The 18,292-nt window shown below is 38.5% G+C and overlaps 1 long non-coding RNA gene across 1 annotated transcript in view; it reads left to right on the top strand.

Annotated features, from left to right (window-relative positions):
* Positions 1-5,354: 5,354 nt before the first annotated feature.
* The window catches only part of LOC144340733 (uncharacterized), a 44,004-nt gene continuing 31,066 nt past the window's right edge, over positions 5,355-18,292 (top strand). The window contains exons 1-2 of the long non-coding RNA XR_013417025.1: positions 5,355-5,502; positions 5,595-5,693. This is a non-coding gene — a long non-coding RNA (uncharacterized LOC144340733). The remainder of the gene's footprint in view (positions 5,503-5,594; positions 5,694-18,292) is intronic.

Below are 18,292 nucleotides of genomic sequence, written 5' to 3'. Positions count from 1 at the left end.
GAGGAATCTCTTGCAGCCTGGTTGATGTTTTTTTAGTGTTTGTTTTTGGTTTTGGTTTTGTTTTCTTGATCAAGGGACATTGCAAATCCAAATGTCTCAGGCAGAATGGCACAGTTAGAAATGGGGCCATTCAGCCTGAGAAATTAGGTCCTCAACTGGAGGTCAATGCCAATGTCCCTATAATCCTGTTAAAACAAGAGGAGAAAAGAAAGGAACTCAGACTTTTCTGGGGTTCTTGGATATTAGAGCCCACAGGACAATATTTCTAGGTCCCCTTAGGGGAAAAATTAAACTGATGACCTCAGGAGATTTGGGGACAAATATGTGACTCACAGTACTTATTTGCTTATGATTGGGGTCCTTTGAGCAATTTCAGGTACCAGTGACTGCGGTTGCCATAGCTGAGTACATGATAGTTGTGAGACAAAGCAGCATACATCATGCACCCCTTAAATATATACACCTACTATGTGCCCACAAAAATAAAAAATAAAAAGAAGCCTTGTGTATTAGTCAGGGTTCTCTAGAGGGACAGAACTAATAGGTGCTCGCTCTCTCTATATATATGTAATATATATAATTTATACATATATATATGAGTTTATTAAAGAGTATTAAACTAATATGATCACAAGGTCCCACAACAGGCTGTCTGCAAACTGAGGAGCAAGGAAGCCAGCCCAAGTCCCAGAACTGAAGAACTTGAAGTCCAATGTTCGAGGGCAGGAAGCATCCAGCACAGGAGAAAGATGTAGGCTGGGAGGCTAAGCCAGTCTAGTCTTTTCATGTTCTTCTGCCTGCTTTTATCCTAGCCATGCTGGCAGCTGATTAGATTGTGCCCACCCAGATTAAGGCTGAGTTCACTGACTCTAACATTAGTCTCCCTTGGCAACACCCTCACAGATACAACAAGAATCAATACTTTGCAACCTTCAGTCCAATCAAGTGGACACTCAGTAGTAACCATCACACCATGTTTGCTCATTTCTGCTTGCCAGCATGATTTCACAAAGCCCCTGACTCTGTGATGATGTGCAGCTCTCAGAAAGATGCTTTAAAGACAAAACAGGATAGACCACTCCCACCCCCATGTCTCTTGCCCTAGTCACTGTATTCCTTAGAAGATAAATAATCCTAGTCCTTTCTTTTTCTTTTTCTACACATAAGATAATGTCTAACAGAGTTAGTGATTATGTCTCTGTAATCTATAACCAGATATACTCTTATACCCAAAGAGTATATGATCTGATTCTGCTTTCATATAACTTCTGAACAAGTTTAATACAATTTTACATGTACTAAATCCTCACCATCTCTATAAGCATTGGGCTAAAATACTGTGCCAAACAGTCTAATAAAAGCCCTCCACAGGGCTGCCCCCAGGCTATAGGCCTTGGTCTATAGTCCTCAATAAAACTTATAAATAAAACCCACTGCAACTCTTTAAAACCTTTTTTTTTCTTTAGTTGACATATGCATTGACACATTGCTTGTGGAACAGAATGTCACCACATTATAGCCAAGAATTCGAGCCTAACAGTGGAACATGTCCACTTCAGCCTGCCACCTAAGCTACCCAAGTCCCAAAAGTTTATTCCACAAAAGCAGTACTGCAAGCTAAGTGGAAAATAGGATATTATTTTGCTAATTCAGGCCTTGCTACACAGTACACTATCACAGTGTTAACAGCCCCTTTTGGCTGGTCAAAAAGGCCTTTGGGGCATGGAGACTAACAATGGACTGTCCAGGCTTAATGCCAGAGTCACTTGGGCAGGAGGCCAAAAAGGTATTCCAGAGACAGTGAAATAAGTATTTTTAACCCTGGAGGTACTCACTAATAAAAAGGAGGCCCAATTGCTGGCAGGGCTCTTTGGGTACTAGAGACAGTATGTACCCCACCTGGGTGTTCTGTTGCTCCCCTTAGTCAGGTGACAACAAAGCTACCAACTTTAAGTGGAACGCTTTGCAGCAGCAGGCTTTGGAAGCCATTCAGTGAGCTGTGGTCCAGGCACTGACTTTAAAAGCTTTAAAGCCTGCTACCCTGATGAAATGACGTGTGTGCATAACCACTTTGCATGCAGATTGGTGGCATGTAGCAACAGAAAACTGCCACTGGGGTGCACCAGCCTCTTGGAGTTTGGACATGTAAGTTGCCTGAGGCCGCCCCCAGGTACACCTCTTTTGAATGACAACCCCTTGCTTGCCATTGGGCACTAAAGGAGACTGAGCATCTTGTGATTGAACTGCCACAAAAGACACTGCAAATTGAACTGCCCATTCTCACCTGGGTGCTCACAAACCTTGCCAATGAAATTGGACAGGCTCAATACAGCTCAATGATCAAATGGATAGGATACATTCAAAAGATTGGGCCTAGCAGCCAAGGGACCAGTAGGCTCCATGAGCATGTGACTAACTTGCCAGAAGGGACTAAGCAACATGTAGGGGATGTTTTAGAGCCTCCTATGGATACTTGGGGCCCAAGACTCAGACATGTGCCTACTGACAGTATGACATGGCTTGTTTACTGATGGCTCTGCCAAATGGCAAACAGGCAGGGTTCCCTGGGCTGTGGCAGCCATCTAGCCAGTGGGTAGCTATCTCATGACTGAGACTGGACATAGGCATTTTGAACAATGGGCCAAACTACATGCAGTGGTGATCCTCTACCACCCTATCTCGCTACATTTTCACTGACTCATCAGCTGTTGCCAACAACCTAGACATCTCTTCAGAGGAAAGGCAACTAAGTGGCTGGATTATTAAAGGACAAGTACTATAACAATAACTTGCTGTCTGCAATGGGAAAGTGTATATGTCACTCATGTAGAGGCTGGGACTAACATAGCTTCTCTTAAAAGGAACACATGTCATGTTTTTTATTACCCCATGGAACTTCACTCTGACCAAGGAATGGTCACTACCCAAGTAACACAACAATGTGTGCATTCTCCTACAATGCAATGGACTTTCCATACACTTCGTCATCCTCGGGCCAATAGAGCTGTGGAATGGTGGCAGAGCCAACTCACAAGACAACTGAAAAAATGACATCAAGATGGCCTGCTAATGCAGTGACAACCCCTTCTGACTAGAGCAATGTGGTCACTAAACACTGCACTCTAATATAAGGGAAACGTGGTGTTGCAGCTCAAGTTGACAGATGCAGAGCTTGGTGGAGGTGGAGGTGGAAGTGGACTAAGTAGCTGCCTGATTAGGCTGTGCCTGCAAAATCCCAATTCCAGTGTTCCCAACTATGATTTTTCTTCTCTTCCTTTAGAGTGCACGTCCTGGAGGATGGTTTGCAGTTTAGGCTACCCTAGTACCCCAGGCGAGGCTCCCTAACTTCAATCTGAAGGTGATACCTCTCCGGGGTTCCTCCCCTCTATGGGATTCCACAGAGGTGGAGAACAAGACCAAGGAATACCAGGATGCTAAGGTTCTTCTGGAGGCAGGGAATGTTTAATCCTTCCAGTATAGTGGATGTTATCAGACATGTCAAGTTAATACAAGTTATAACCTCCCTTCCTAGGCTGGACAACAGAGGCCCAAAGTCTGGGTCAAACAACAAGAATAACGAGTGATCGCTGAGGTATTAGCCTTGGGACTGGGGCAGACAGATGGGTTCACTATACCAACTCAGCCCAACCCTTATGCAATAGGTAGGGGATACGTGAGACCCTGGGAGGGTAGAGGGTTGGGGAACTAACTTGTTAATCTGCTTTTTCCACAAGGAGAGGGTAGTACAGGCCTAGAAATATAATATCATTTTTAGGCTCTCCCAGACTGTGGCAATGTGGATAATCTGATAAAGTGTTGGATATCTTTTCTTTGGGCCTCATTCTGTCATAGACCACAGTTACCGGCCAGTGGTAAAACCACATCAGCATTCCTTAATGCCACAGTGGACACTAATAAATCCTGAGCAGCCCTGTCTTATTGAGTGAGGATCTGGTACCTATTGCATGGAAGAGAGCAGAAGGTTCTCCGTTTTAACTTATAACTGACTGTGTGAAAAATATCACAACTATAACTAAACAGAATCTTGGTGCGCTTGTGCTTTGATGCACTAAGCTCCTCTGATTACATATCAGAAATGTTCCAGTGTAATGAAGAAAACAAGAGCTGGACCAGTACTAGTACTCTGTGTAGGAGTTTCATGAACATTATATGAAGGAAATTGGGCTCATGAAACTCTGCCATCAATGAGACTTGGCTAGGAAATGTCAATGCCTCTTTACCAATGAGTGACTCACTGAACAAAGAAATAAAGAAAGGGGTGCTGTGTGTGCTCAAGGGTTGCATCTCTGTCTGCAGGTGGCTGGGGATGGCCTAGATACAGGATGGACAATGCCATGCCTGTGAAGCTGGTAACTGGTGAGACTCTGCACATTGGTTGTACTAGGGGTGCCCCAAGATATCACACTGGGAAGGAGATGCTCCGTTGGGCCAGCGGCCTAAAGCTTTACACGGGCTTACTAGGAACCCACCAGGAGGTGGAACTGACTTTGGGTTTATGTCCTTTATTAGGTCTTTGATGTCACTCATGAGTTGGTATTCATGAAAAAGTAGTAAGAACCCTGCCTCTGACCATGCAGATATTGCCTCTTCCACTGCCACTGTCTTGGAAGCCCTAGACATCCCCCAGATTCCTCAGGAAAGTTGTTTTAGACAACAGAATTGCTCTAGACTTTATTTTAGCTTAATTGAGAGGAGTGTATGTGATTGGCAATTCCTACTGCTGTAGCTAGATAAACACCTCAGGTATAGCAGAGACATAAGTAGAGGAGATCTGGAAGCAGGTCCACTGGCTACAAACAGTGGGGCTATCTGATAATCCTTCTTTGCCTTTTTTTTTTTTTTTTTTTTTTTAGCAATTTCTTACCTGAGACACTGGGATTCTGGATTAGGTCACTGCCTCAAGCAGGTCTGGCTGTCCTGCTAGTGGTGTAGTCCTTTGGGACCCAGTAAAGGATTTTCTATCTGTTACGCAACAGTGTTGCACTGAGTTTGGGTCAGTCAAGGTGCTACGTCGGTCTGGCTGAATAAACCTCTTCCTTCAGATCCAGGGAGGTTGGTGGGCCTATGAAATGGACTGACTTTGCTATGAGAGATGTCTGGGTAGAGGGGTAGACCTCAGGACAACTCTCCAGGTGGCCTTGGACATACCTAGTTATTCCCGTTTCTTGCTTGTAGTTCTCAGAAATAACTGTAGAATGTGCTGGGAATGAAACATCTTGAGTTAGGGAAGAACTGTTCTGGTACAGCCTGGACTTTACTCCTCCTTCCTGTGGAAGCGAGATATCCTTCCAAGCTTTGCCCAGTGATCATGCGGCCCCTGGGTTATATAACCCAGAACAGGCTGCCAGCTGTGTTTCCTCAGCTGCAGTGCAAGTGGGGCATGCTCCGTTGAGACTTTATTCACTCTGGGCAGCTTTGTTGGGGCTTAGGTGGTCAGCTCACAATGAATCATACGCTTATTTTGTCCCTTCCTGCCTATCTGTAAGTAAAAATCTGCTTCATATATTGTGTGTGTGAGTGCGTTCTGTCTCAACAGACTCAGGCAAATAGTAATTAGTGAACCTGCTTCACAGATGCTAAGAAGCTAAAAGGTTAAGCAGCGATGTCAGTGTTGTCAGGGAGCTGTGGAGACTGGAATTGAAGTCCAGAGTCTTTCATGGGAGACAGCTCAGGTAAACATCCAAGCAAAGTGATAAAGGAAGAAAACACTGCGAAACTCACTACCCACTGTGGGCTGCTTTCAAGCTTTAACTTCAGATCCTCCTGCGAGTTTTTATTTTTCAGAGTGTTTAAGTGGTTTTTTTGTTTGTTTGTTTGTTTTGTTTTTTGTAGTCTGTTCAGTTTTAGTTGCAAACAGTGCATTAGATAGATTGTAGTTGACTTACTTCATCTTAGCAATCATCGAAAACTTAGATATTTTATCTTTAAAATTACAAACCAATATAGACTACTACGAACATTTATTAGAGCATCACTATCTTTAAGTATGATTCCCTGCACAGGGTGTGATACTTCTGTATTTTAGAAAGTTCCCCTACCCCAATAAATCTAAAATGTCAGATTAAAAACCCTCATTTCTTCTTTATTTGCCTAGTTCAGCCAGTTTGACTCTCAGTTGGATTTTGAGCATCTCAGTGATGTTTCAGTTTGGAGGTCTGTTCAGAATAGCTTTTTATTCCAATTTTAATACCTCTATTATCCTGGTAAAAGTGTTCCTGATGAAATAATTTTGAATATCTCAATAAAAATCTCCAGTGCCAACCAAATATTCTTTAAGCTTTCAACTTATATATTTTATACATTTTATACATCATGTAGTCTTTGAATGTGAAAAAAAATCAGTTAAAAACATCAGTTGTATTTACAACAAATACATGAGGATCCTCTTAATCCCTGATTCCAAGTTCTCAGTGCAATGACTAATAGACAAGACAAATTAAAGAAGACTTACCTCATGTCTGGGGGACAATGTCTGGCGGACAAGTATACCTTCCACATACCAAATTGTTGAGAATTTGTGCTTGAGATAGTATTGATAACAACTCAGTACACTGAGTCAACCTGCAACTCTTTCTCCTAACAGATGTCATCATAACTAGCCCAGATTAGCAGAGGAAACTCTTTATATTTTGTAAGAAAATGTTGAGCAACAGGGCAGTTGGTGGAGAGTATGGAAACATACAAATACAGTTAACAGGAAAAAATATTTTAAAATCATATCAGGATCTAATTCTGCATCTCAAAAGCATCCCCTGAGTATATGGGAAGTTAATAGAATGATACTAGCTTCTGAGTATTTTCTTCTGAGGTGTCTCATATTATTCTTTATATTATTTATAAAGAAGGTGACAAGTAGTCAGTGTAAACAACAAAACAAGAAAACCAGACTGTCCTCAGACTTCCCAATACTAAAAATCTGAGGGTGGTAAAACAACTGCTTCAGAATTTTGAGGAAAAAAAAGAATTTGTTACCTTAGCTTTTAATATAGCTAAGTTGTCTTTCACTTTGAAGGCAATAGACATATATTCTTAGATGTTAAAAGATTCAGAACATATACCAACCTCCAACAAAATGGTTGTAAAAAGATTAAGTAGTTTCTTAGTTATAGAAATAAACTCTCCTTTGTCTTCAATCTTTAATCAGGGTTTTAGTGCAGTGGTGGAACACATAAAAAGTAAAAGTACTTTCATATCCCAGTGAAATCCATAGACTTTGATAAAGTTTGTTTTCCATTTGGTTTAAATATCACAACTTACATTTTTTGGTCCCTCAATAACATCTTGGTTATGGTTGACTATCTCTGCAATACAGTAGGTAAGTATCACTTCTGGTTCATATCTATCTTAGGAGATTTAATGAATCACAAGGAGAAGACTTATTTTTAAGTGTTGACTTAAAAATGACTGTGTCAGGGAACTAACAGGTGCATTCACATTTTGATGTGGAAATCATTTCTGTTCTTTGTTTCCACTCATTGTTTCCAAGTTGTTTTTCTATCATACTGACGAGAGTTTTCCTGAGGAAAAACAAAGGTCTTCTGATTGGGTCAGGTTTACATGATGATTTATCATTTACATCTCTTGAAACTCAACAGGGAGAAAACAATTTTGTGTGTAGTGAGGTGGTGGCAGGCAAGAGAAGGAGTGTATACAGAGAGAGAATTCATTTTAATTCTGGTGCAGTGCACAGATGAGGAATATCCCACATGGAGTCTCTTCTAGCCTCTGCTTAAAAATAGAATGATTTTATTTTCTTGTATGCTTGTTGTCTCTGCCTGTGGGAATAGGGAGAATGAAGAAAGATAATTGAGCTTATTCTTTCATTTTCAGCAAAACCCAAATATATACTTGAAGGGAAACAGGAATAGGTATTGTCATCTTATATATAACTACTCTTGTTCTCAGTACTTAGAAAAGGCATGGCTGCTTTTGCCATGAATATTTTAAAGTTTCAGTGAGGCTCAGGGAGAGGCAGCCTTCCCTGGCATGCAAGTGGCAGTATTTGTTTGAAGGATAAAACTGCATCATGCTTTTCTTGTGTGTGATGTGTGTGCATGTGAATAATTTCAAATGATTTCAACAGTATGGTATATCTCATGTTTATGGTTTCCCCAGTAAAAGGCTGACAATATCCTTAAGATATTTTCTTCAGCCTTCTTCACTGCGATTTCATTTTGTAAATAATTAACATCCTTTCACATTAAATAATTTTTCAATGTATGAAGTTTCCAAACGTCTAACATGAGTTAAAAAAAGTATAGCATTTTTATCACAAATAAATATAACTAAATATGTCATTGGTACTCTACTTAATGGGATATGAAGGTAGTGTGTGTAGAATAAAGAGAGTATCTACAAACTATTTTGTGGTAAGTAAAATCTGGGGCATGCTAAATATTTAAATTCCTGCAAAGATCCAGACCAAACAACCAGGAAGATAATGAAAAGTGTAAAGCTTGTCACATGGAAAATGCCTCAAAAATAATATGAAGTAATATTCTACCAAAGGCATGAAATTTTTTTGGTCCCCCACACCTTCCAGCTCTGGAATACATGGCATAAATAAACCTCTGATAACAATTATCATAGTGAAGTACATAACTCTGATTTAAATAAGTGATCCATTAAATTAAGTTTATGTAACTAGAACTATTTTAGGATATACAGGGGTATAAGATAATGTTCCTGGCCGGGCGCAGTGGCTCAAGCCTGTAATCCCAGCACTTTGGGAGGCCGAGACGGGCGGATCACGAGGTCAGGAGATCGAGACCATCCTAGCTAACACAGTGAAACCCCGTCTCTACTAAAGAATACAAAAAACTAGCTGCGTGTGGTGGCGGGCGCCTGTAGTCCCAGCTCCTCGGGAGGCTGAGGCAGGAGAATGGCATAAACCCGGGAGGCAGAGCTTGCAGTGAGCTGAGATCCGGCCACTGCACTCCAGCCTGGGTGACAGAGAGAGACTCCGTTTCAAAAAAAAAAAAAAAAAGATAATGTTCCTGTCTTTAAAATAATTATAATTTTGATGGATAAATTATAAATACACATGTCAAAAGTTACACAATATTAGCTTCAAATAAGAGTTTAGGTAATCCCTGGAATAGATGACATTTTAGTAAAATAAATTACAAATATGATAGCTATTATAGGAGAGTTCAGAAGATGAAAGAATATCTTCTATTTAAGCAAGATTATCCTGAGGAGGTGAAATGAAAAATAAACCTTATAAATATCTCCTTGAAGATGAAAACAGAGAAACGTTCTAAGTAGAATATTAAAAATGAATCCATGGGGGTGATGTCAGAGTAAGGACCTCCAAAAATTTTCCCTTTCATTAAAGCAATAAAAACACTGGCAAAAAATGTTCAGTAAACTTTTGTTTAAAAGTCACTCAAATTATCAAAGACTTGCAACAACCCAGGGAGTGTTTATTCAAGAAAAATGGCTGAATGTAAGTAAAAACAGTGAGCTTTGTATCATTTTAACTTACTCTATCCTATTTCCTTGTACAGCTCTACAGTAGCTTTGAAAACAAACAGCCCACAATCATGGTGACAGCCAGCAGTCTGGCAGACACTGGGATAGAAATATAATGTTGGATATTCTACACAGCCTCATTCCTAGAAAATTGTGATTATTTAAACTGTCTCTCAGTTCCTGGAAAACTCCACTTACAAGACTGCCTTTATTTGACCTGATTCGGAGCTTGGGTAGTATTAACAGCTTTATCCTCAGGGGTGTTGGTTAAAAAAAGAAAAAAAAAAAAAATCCTAGGGCCAAGTTTAACATTATGGCTCTGTGAGACAGTAGATAACATTAAAGGCAAACTATAGAATTTGGCAATGATAAAATTAGGCAAAGTAAGACGTTTACAAGGTAAATCTTAAGAATGAGATGTTCATGAGGAGTTTGGAAAAGCTTTGACTTATTTCTAAAAATCTACATGGCTTGTGGCATATGTGTACAGCTCTAGGTATGTCCAGAGTTGTGCGATTGCTCTGGGAAGATCTGAGAAAGTCCTAAGCTCGCACTTCTGATTAACCTTGAGGTTTTGGGCAAGCAAGAAGTAAAGGTGAAGTCAGAGTTGTAAACAACTGGCTGAGTGTTTAAGATGTATCTCGATACATATGCTAAGCTCCTTGGCAAAAATTAGTTCCATACATTGTAAAAACACCTTTTTCTAACCATTAGCTGACCAAAACACCAACCAAGCAGAAATTTCAGTGGCCATACTTTGTACCATATTTTAAAAATTAACTCAAAATGGAACTAACTAAAAAAGGATTGGAGGCTGTAATGTTGCAGCTAAAACTATACAACTCTTAGAAGAAAATAAGCAGAAATCATTTTGACATTGGTTAAAACAATAATTTCTTAGATGTGACACCAAAAGCACAAGCAGCCAAGAAATATATATCTCAAATTGTTCTTTATAAATTTGTACTTCAAAGAACATTATCAAGAAAGTGGTAAAATCATCCAGAGAATAGAACTAAATATTTGCAATCATAACCGGTAAGAGCTAAGTTTTAGAATATATAAATAACTCTTAGAATGCAACAATAAGACAAATACCTTGATGAAAAATGAGCAAAAGATTTGAATAGACATATCTTCAAAGAGATATACAAATATCTAATCAAAGTATTAAAAGATACTAAACATTATTAATCATTAGAGAAATGCAAATCCAAACCACAATGAGATACCACTTCAAACACACTAGAAATGATATCATCAAAGGAGACAGATAATAATAAGTGTGGGCATGGATTTGGGAGAAATTGGAATCCTCATGTATTACTAGTGGAACTGTAAAATGTTGCAGCTATGTGTACTGAAGAGAATCATAAACACATGTCCACTCAAAAAATTGTTCACAAATATTTACAGCATCATTATTCATGATAGCAATGTAGTGGAAATAACACATATTTATCAGCTTTTGAGTGAATAAACCAAATTATATTCATATATACCTAGAATGGAATATTATTCAGCCATTGATGAACTTGAAAACATTACATTAAGTGAAATAGGCCACAAACAAAAGGCCATATATTATATGAATCCATGTATATGAAATGCCTAGAAAAGGCAAATGTGTAGGTATAGAAAATTGCTTCCTGGGGCTCAGAATAGGTTAAATGGGAAATAGCTCAATGGCCATTGGGCTCCTTTTTGGGATTATAAAAATACATTGGTATTTAATAGTGTTGATGTTTGCAAAATATTGTGATCCTACTAAAACTCCACTGAGTTCTACACTTTAAATAGATGAATTTTATGGTATGTAAGTTATATCTCAAAAAATAATAAAATGAATGAACAGAGATCAAGATTTGAAATGACTGTATACAGAGCTCAGCAGAGTCTGTCCCAGATAAATAAGAACTTAATAAAAAATAATAAAAGTTAACCATTTAAAGTCACTAGAGGGTCACTATAGGAGAAGTGGTACATTATACTTGCCTACATCTCCAGGGCAGTGGGGCAGAGATTCTGCTGAGGGTGGAGGAAGGAAGTGAGAACAGAAGGTGCTAAAGCTCTGTGTAAGAGGGCTGACTTCATCTGGAACACAATGTGAGGACGTTTATCGAGGAGATATTCGTGGGGAACACATAGAGGAGGCAGGTAATTCCATGGTATTAATAGCAACAAGTGAAAATGTAGATCAACTAGAAGTTTATCAGAGTGAACTAGAGAAAGAGCATAAAAAAGCCCTCCTACGGTTGGAGAATCCTCAAAGACTGACAAAACCTAGCTTTTCAAAGAAGCCTGACTTTAATCAGATCACATTTTGGAGCAATTTATGTCTCAGTACTGTCAAAAACAATACAGCAATCAGCTAGCAATTAGTGGATACTAATAGCTGGGCATGAAATCCATAGTGCTAGATCAGCCAGAAATGTAACAGGAAGATCACAGAAAAAGACAAAGTGAATACTGATGAAAACCACAATCATCTCAGAAAGGTTCTGTCTGTGCATTCCCAATGTGTGTTTTCTGAGGAGCAACATCAGAAGCTATATACTGTAGGGGAAATAGATGTCCATAAAATAGTTTTCTCAAGTCACCAACCAGTGAAAAAGCAAATAGGCAAACAACACAAATCTCACAAACATTTACAAAGTTATAGGAAAGTTTCTCGAATTTAGCAGCTTTGTGTCATGTTGTGATATCCCATCTCAACTGAAAACAAGATGCTTCATTTTAAGCTACTAGAATGGAAGCAAGCCTAGTTGGCATTTTTTTATTTTTTTTAGGTTTATGGACATACAGTACGCATTAGGGTATGTGTTACCTTCTTAACTAGTAGTTCATGGGCTTTGAGAGGACTACAGAGAAAGATAAGTCCCTTTAGCTTGTTCCAGCTTAGGTATAAGTTGTGCCACTTGGCTCGTATGAAACAGTAGAGTCAATGTTATTTTAAGTGTCCGTGATAAAACAGGATACTGCATGGAGTCTGTGGAAAACTCTGATAAGACAATCAGAGTACAGTTCCCCAGAATTTGCTGTAAAGCTATGCAGTTTTCTATAAATCACTTATTTTAAGAAAATTCCTGGTTTGCAAATGGACCCTGATTGAGACTAAATGCTTAAAGATGAAACACAATGTGACCAGATGACTTGAGATGCCCATTACAAATTGGATATTATCTGATCCATCAAGCTATAAAATTGGTGTCCCAAGTGGCATTCCATCATCAAATGGAGGTAGTACACATGAGGTTGGACTGGAGGACATAATATGATCAGTTGGTTCACATCACAGTGTACTTTCTTCTGCTGCACTGACACATTCACTTCAACTTATACCTATAGACAGCTAAGGACACTCCCATAATCAATTGAGTAAGAAAGAAAAAATTAGAGTCTAGTTTACAGGTGATTTTATATTACATGTTGGCTCTTGCCATAAGGGAATTGTTATAATACTACAACTCCATTAAAGGGTGGTTATGAAAGACAGAGTAATTACCCCATAGGTAGAACTGGCTATCTCCTTTATCCAGTTCAGATTATCTGATGTTCGGGTTTATGCTGCTTCACTAGTGGTATGACCAAATGGTCAGGGACTTGAAAAGAATAGGATTGGAAGATTGATGGCAAGGAATGAACAAGAGGGAAGAGGTATGTGGATGGCTGTCTCCAAATGTGAGAATATTTTTTTCCCTAAAAGTAATTTATAAATTACATTCACTACAGAGAAGGCACTAAATTATCAGGTGAACAAATACTTTGTGCATATCAGTATCTTTTTCTACAACTCTATGCTTTCCCAATGGACTCGTGAAAGAGGGTGGCTATGGTGACAGAGAATCAAGCCATGCATGGATTTTACAACTTGGACTTCCTCTAAAGGACTCATCTGACTACCGCCATTGCTGAAACATTACTTGTCAACAGCAGAGAATAATGCCGAGCTCCAGATATAGAATCTGGAGGGACTAGTCAGCCACCTTGGAGCAGGGTGATTACATGGAGCCCCTTCCATCATGGAGGAAAAACCAATTTATCTTTAATGTAATAAATGTTTATAATTCTGCCCATCATGCTTTTACCGAGAACACCATTCTCAGGTTTGCTGAATGCTTTATTCTATGTTATGTATCCCATCTATTATTGCTTCTGATCAAATAATTTATTTTACAGTAACACAAATGAAGTAGTAAGTTAGCTCTCAAGAGATTTAGTAATTTCATATGCAGAAGCAGTTGGCCTTATAATATAAAGAAAAGAATAATTGAAGACATCTATATGCTGATTCTAAAATTTTTATCTCCAAATACCTGAATAGACATTTCTTAAAAGAAAATATACAAATGGCCAATAAATATATATAAAAAATGATCAACATCACTAATCATCAGGGAAATGCAAATTGAAACCATAATGAGATAGCATTTTAGCCCAGTTAAAACAGCTATTATCAAAAAGATAAAAAATAACAGATGCCAGTGACAATGCCAAGAAAGCGGAATGCCTGTACACTGTAGTGAGAATGTAAAGTAGTACATCCACTATAGTAAACAGTATGTAGGTTCGTCAGAAAACTAAAAAATAGAATTACCTTATGATTCAGCAATCCCACTGCTGGATATGTCTAAAATGAAGGAAATTGGTATATCGAAGAGATATCTGTACTCCAATGTTTATTGCAGCGCCATTCACAATAGCCAAGATATGGAATCAATTTAAGTGTCCGTGAATGGATGAATAGGTAAAGAAAAGGTGGTATAGATACACAATGGAATATTATTCAGCCAGATAAATGACATCCTGTCATTTGCAGTGGCATGGATGGAACCGAAGATCATTACGTTAAGTGAAATAATCCAGGCACACAAAAAACAAATATTACATGTTTGCATTCATATATGGGTGCAAAAAAAAGTGGATTTCATGAGGTCAAGAGTGGAATGGTGGTTACCACAGACTGGAAATGGTAAGGGTGGGAATGAAGAGAAGTTTGGTAGTGGTACAAAAATACAGTAAAATAGAACAAATACATTCTAGTATTCGATAGTACCGTAGGGAGATTATAGTTAGTAATAATTTATTGAATATTTCAAAATAGCTAGAAGAGAAGAATTTGAATGTTCCCAGCACAGAAAAAGATAAATATTTGAAGTGATGAAAATCTAAATTGCCATAATTTTCTCATTGCACATTGCATACATGTATAAAAATATACGTACCTGCAAAATATATATGACCACTATATTTCAATAAAAGTAGAAAAAAATATGTATCTCCAGCCCAGACCATCTCCTTGATTCCAGACTCACATATCGAATTGCCTAGCTGATATCTAGATATCTAATGGTTTCTTCTATAGTTTGAATATCATTTTTTTATCCCTATCAAGTGTCATATTGAAATTTGATCCCCAGTGTGATGGTGCTGGGTGTTGGGGCCCAGTGGGAGGTATTTGAGTCATGGGGTCAGATCCCTTATGAATAGATTGTCCTTCCTTGGAAGAGTGAATGATTTCTCACTTTATTAGTTCCTATAAAAGCTGGATGTTAAAAGACCTTGGCACTTCCCTGCTTCCACCGCCCTTTTCCTTTTCTTTCTTCATGCAATCTCTACACGTGCTGCTCCCCTTCACCTTCTTCCATGAGTGGAAGCTGCCTGATGTGGCCCTCAGCTTACGTCGATGTCAAATATTAAACTTTGCAGCCATCTAGAACCTGAATCAAACACACCTTTCAGTTTATTTGAGGAATACCCAGCCGCAGATATTCCTTTGTAGCAACACAAAACAGACAACTTCTTAAAATTAGCAAGTTCAAAACCAAGCACTTGATTTTATACTCCCTTCCTCTTATAGTCTTTTCCATCTTAACTGATGGAAACTCTATTCTTGCAGTAGAGTCAACCCAAAATCTTGGAGTCGTCCTTGACTTCCTTCTTGCTCTCATATACCACATCTAAATCATCCTCAAAGTCTGTCAACTGTACCTTCAATAAATACCTTAATGCAGTCATTTACTGCTATTTCCTGTTGCCTAAGTTATTGAATAGCCTCCTAAATATTTTCTCTATTTTGATCTATGAAAGCCATCCCTCTGTCTCTAAATCTAATTGACATAGAGCAAACAGATGAACCTTTAAAAATATGCCAGATCATGTAATTTCCATTTTAAAAATTTAATGGCTCCCCATTTCCACTAGGTCCCACATAACATAACATATTGTGCTTCTTTCTTTCTTGGCGCTTTTCTGACCTTCTTGTGTCACTGGTCTTGATGTTTTTCAACAAGTCAAACTGCACACTTCAGAGTATTTGCGTTTGCTTTTTCTCTGCCTGGCATACTTTCCTACTACTTATATATCTATTTATCTTCACTCTTTTAGGTTTCTGTTCAAATGCCTTCTAAAGAAGTATTCTCTAGCCACTGCACCCTCCACCCAATCACTTTGTAATTTCATTTTTCTGTATCTTTTTTATTCTTAAGTACTATAACCACAACCAGCTGACATGGCTGCTGCCTTCTTCTCCTCCCTCTTATTCATCTCCTCTTCCTTCCCCTTTTTTCTCTTCTTTCTTCTCTATTGTTGTTGTTATTTTGTTTATCTCTCTCCACTAGACTGTAGGTTTTCCAAATATAGATATCTTGTCTGTTTCATTCATTGTTGTATGCATAGTGCCTAGAATGGGGTCCTAGCACAGGGATAGGTAGTCAGTGAGTATTTGGGAAGTAAAATTAATTTTTCATTAGCGATGTGCTAAAACCTTGGATATATATCAGTTGATATAAGGGTACTAAGAAAGGTTCTCTCTTTATAGGAGTTAAATGCCTAGGTGCAATGGGCCACACCTGTAATCCCAACACTTTGGGAGGCCAAGGCAGGAGGATTGCTTGAGCTCAGGGGTTCAAGAGCAACCTGGGCAACATAGCAAGACCTCGTCTCTATAAAAATTACTTTTAAAGACTAAAATTTATTGATCTAAAAATTGACTTCTGCCTGTTCCTTCCTCTGGAAACTTCGTCTCAGAGGGACACCTGCCAGATACCAGCCGGAGTTCTCAAAAACAAGCAATGGGGAAAGGATTCCCTATTTAAAAATGTTGTTGGGGAAACTGGCTAGCCATATTCAGTAAACTAAAACTGAACCCCTTCCTTACACCTTATACAAAAATTAAAGATGGATTAAAGACTTAAATGGAAGACCTAAAATCATAAAAACCCTAGAAGAAAACCTAGGAAATACGATTCAGCTCATAGGCATGGGCAAAGACTTCATGACTAAACCCCCAAAAGCAGTGGTAACAGAAGCCAAAATTGACAAATGGGATCTAATTAAAAAGCTTCTTCACAGCAAAAGAAACTGTCATCAGAGTGAACAGGCAACCTGCAGAATGGGATAAAATTTTTACAATCTGTCCATCTGACAGAGGACTAATAGCTAATATCCAGAATCTACAAGCAACTTAAACAAATTTACAAGAAAAAACAACCCATCAAAAAGTAGTCAAAGGATATGAACAGACACTTCTCGAAAGAAGACATTTATGCAGCCAACAAACATAATGAAAAAAAGCTCATCATCACTGGTCATTAGAGAAATGCAAATCAAAACCACAATCAGATACCATCTCACGCCAGTTAGAATGGCAATCATTAAAAAGTCAGGAAACAATAGATGCTGATGAGGATGTGGAGAAATAGGAATGCTTTTGCACTGTTGGTGGGAGTGTAAATTAGTTCAACCATTGAGGAAGACAGTGTGGCAATTCCTCAAGGATCTAGAACCAGAAATACCATTTGACCCAGCAATCCCATTATAGGGTATATACCCAAAGGATTATAAATCATTCTACTATAAAGACACATGCACATGTATGTTTATTGCTGCACTATTTGCAATAGCAAAGATTTGGAACCAACCCAAATGCCCACCAATGATAGACTAAAGAAAATGTGGCACATATACACCATGGTATACTATGCAGCCATAAAAAAGGATGAGTTCCTGTTCTTTGCAGGGACATGGATGAATCTGGAAACCATGATTCTCAGCAAACTAACAGGAACAGAAAACCAAACACCCCATGTCCTCACTCATAAGTGAGAGTTGAACAATGAGAACACATGGACACAGGGAGGGAAACATCACACACCAGGGCCTGTTGGGGGATGTGGGGCAAGGGGAGGGATAGCATTAGGGGAAATACCTAATGTAGATGACGGGTTGATGAGTGCAGCAAAACACCATGGCATGCGAATACCTATGTAACAAAACTGCACATTCTGCACATGTATTCCAGGACTTAAAGTATAATTTTAAAAATGACTTCTAAAATTAATGCTTTCTCTAGCTGACATTTCTTATTCTCTGAAAGTCATAGAATTTCTAGCAATTTATATTTCAGAAATCTGCCCAGTGCCCCCCACGTTTTATCTGCTGCTTTTATATTTGTAAGCCTTAAAGATCCTCTAATCTCTTATCTCACTTTACTCTTTTCCCCACTATTTAGATTTTCTCAGCCTCACTGGATTTTTAAAAATCTGAAAGTTCTGCCCATTTTATTGGTTTCATAATTTCACTAATCTTTTAAATTTATTATTGTTATTTCTTATTTACATTGCTTCTTTTGGTAAGAAATATTCCCTAGTGCTCCAGGAAACTTGAATATCTTTTTTCCCTAGATGAGAAAAATTTGAAGAGTTCTCATATATACCCCATGTAAGCTGAAAGTTAGTAAAATATACCAGATGTCATGTTTCATTTTGTTGAATATATGTAAGGGATTTATTTTAAA

Source organism: Macaca mulatta, chromosome 4, assembly GCF_049350105.2.
Source record: "Macaca mulatta isolate MMU2019108-1 chromosome 4, T2T-MMU8v2.0, whole genome shotgun sequence".
Classification (NCBI taxonomy): domain Eukaryota; kingdom Metazoa; phylum Chordata; class Mammalia; order Primates; family Cercopithecidae; genus Macaca; species Macaca mulatta.
Note: the sequence above shows the minus strand (reverse complement) of the source record. Positions and strands in the feature narration are given on the sequence as shown.